A 3,084-nucleotide genomic window follows, 5' to 3' on the forward strand; every position below is an offset into this window, starting at 1 on the left:
ACACACACACAACACACACAACACACATACACACCACACACACAACACACAACACACACACAACACACACACATACACACACAACACACACACAACACATATACACACCACACACACAACACACACACATAACACACACATACACACACACTCACACACATACACACACACCACACTCACACACACAAAACACACATACACACCACACACACAACACACATACACAACACACACACAACACACACACAATACACACACAACACACACACCCACCACACACACACAATACACACACAACACACACACAATACACACACAACACACACATACACACACAACACACACATACACACACACACACACACACACACACACACACACACACACCTGCCTCCTGGGAATATCAAGCTGAGAGAAGAGAAGCCTCCGGCCAGCCAGAGGGGACTTTCTTCTGAAGGAAGATTCACGATTGTATAGCCCACCTTACAGAAAGGAGAATGAGGGGTCCGAGGCGGCAGCACCACGCCTGGACCAGAGCTGCCTGTGTGTGCACACCCTGGAGCTGCTGAAACCCTCTCCCCACAGCGGTGCATCCTCCCTTTCTGTTTCTCACAATTAATTTGCCTGTTTTGATTGCTCACTCAAGACCGACAGCAGAACCTGGTTTGTCCAGGCAGAGGCCGTCTCCGAGTTCAAAGCATGATCACCCACAGATCCCCATCAACCTAAAGTCTAAGATTTGTCTTCACGCTCTAAATCTCACTTAAAAGTATTTTCTTTTTAATTTACATCAAGAACCAGATTGGGAGAAGTTCTGCTATGGATGTAAGTATTCTGATTTTAATTTACATATCTTCAAAAAAAAAAAAAAACACCCTTTCTGTATCCAACATGTTGCCTTCTTGCTTTTTCTTTATTCTGAATCTGTACCACAAGTCTTCACTTTTACTTAGTTCCCCTGGGAAAAACATTGGACCTGGATCTCCACCGGACCTACCTATGTACACATGTCCACAAACACATGCACATACACAGGGTGCGCTCTCTCTCTCTCTCTCTCTCTCTCTCTCTCTCTCTCTCTCTCTCACACACACACACACACACACACGCATGCATATATGTGTTACACACACCTGCACACCCATGAATAAAGCTGGGGTGCAGACACCTCCAGGCTCTAGAATGACTCCTGCTGTTGACAGAACCTTGAATGGTCAGCTCCTCCCCATGGCGTTGCATGCTCACCTAAGTTAAGATCCTTCCAGTCTGAAGATGAGTCTCACTCTGAATACTCCCAAGCACCGGTCCTTATCACTCTGACCTCGCCTCCTCATTCCTAATTTCTCTTAAAACTTACCCAATCAACATGCCCTACAAAGGAAGGTGGTCTTTGTGCATGTCATATTGTGACTGTAAAATGTCCCCATGGGCTCCTGTATTTGAATAAGTGGTTCCCTAGCTTGGGAGACTATTTTAGAAGGCTGTAGAGCCTTTAGGAGGTAGAGCTTCACTGTAGGAAAGGGATCACTAGACGGGTGAACTGTATCCTGTATCCCTGAAAACTGTAAACCAAAATAAACTTTTCCTTCATTAAGTTGCCGGGTGTAAATAAAGCGATATGGTCTGTAAGCTGTGTCTTCTGTAGTATCCACATTACTTCTCAGACTGCTGCCTACGCTTCACCGCCTTGAAACACGGTATGCGCCTGTGCAGAGGGCAAGAATTCACTGCAAAGTTCCAGTAATTCTAACAGGGTTTTTATTTCTTCCTCAGGACCAATATGTCTGTAGCAAACACCACCAAAGCTTCCGTGGTAAAGAGACTTCCACAGCACGACAACTCCCTCTGTAAGAAAGTCACGCACAGGCAGCCTTTTCTAGTGGTCAAGGACACAGATGGGCAAAATAAAGACTCACTTTATTAAACAGGGTCACAGCATAAGGCCCACTGGTGGTGGCAAGGGGGGCTACCATCCATGGTATTTGGGGAATCGAGATGGGAGGATCACTCATTCAAGGACTGTCTAAGCTAAGAATAGGTTCAAAGACACATTGAGAAACTTGGTGAAACACTGTCTTCAGAAAGGAGGAGAAAGTTTTAAAAGGGGTTTAACTTAATGGTGGAATCCTTGCCTGGAATATGTGGGGCCCTGCATTCAATCCCCCATATTAAAGAAAAAGTAGGGGCATTGTCTGGGCATGGTACTGTATCCCTCTAACCACAGCATAAAGGGGGTCTAAGAGAAGGATGAAGCCACATGGGGCTGCATCATGAAGCCCTGGTCCAGTGTGCTGAAGCTGACTCTGACTCCCGGTGACTGTGAAGATCATTGTTATTGTTCAACAACAATGGAATAAGCAACATCGAAAGAATTTGTCACCAGAGAACTGCACTACAAGAAATTCTCCTGACAGGAAGAGACAGCACTTGGAAATACAGACCTACAGGAAAGGATAAAGAACTTCGGAAATTCAAACTGCCCAGACTCAGTTCATTAACAGACCAGGGGCGGCAAATGAGGAATGGAGGAAGAATCCGGTAGACACGGAACTGATCACCAGGGGCCAACAGCAGCCAGCCTACACCAAGGAGGGGACCAGTTCCTGCATTTATGAAGTGTCAACAAAGAAACAGCCAATGTAAGGGTGAACGGAAAAGAGACAACAAAAGCTAAAGAGCTAGGTGATTGATGGATGGATGGAGACCAAAGGAGAGTATAGATGGTAGATAGATGATAGACAGAAGACAGAATACAGATGGCAGATAGGTACACAGACAGTAGTGGTTAGAGACATAGACTCATGAGGTGTATTTTGCCACCATCTCTCCCCCTTGTTACCACAAGGACAGCCGACGTCATGATGCTTTAGCCTTGCAGCTATGGTAAGCAACCACAGGCTGAAGCCTCGAGAGCCATGAGTCAGAAATGAAACCTTTCTTCCTGAGTTGTTTCTCTCAGGACGGTTCTCCTCATGATAGAAAACCAATATCCAGGGCCAAGTGGTCAGGCAAAGTGGAATTCTCCCTACCTCCTCCTGTTTCTGTTCAGATGTTCAAAATATTGAATGATGGCCACCCACACTG

Source organism: Rattus norvegicus, chromosome 4, assembly GCF_036323735.1.
Source record: "Rattus norvegicus strain BN/NHsdMcwi chromosome 4, GRCr8, whole genome shotgun sequence".
NCBI lineage: Eukaryota > Metazoa > Chordata > Mammalia > Rodentia > Muridae > Rattus > Rattus norvegicus.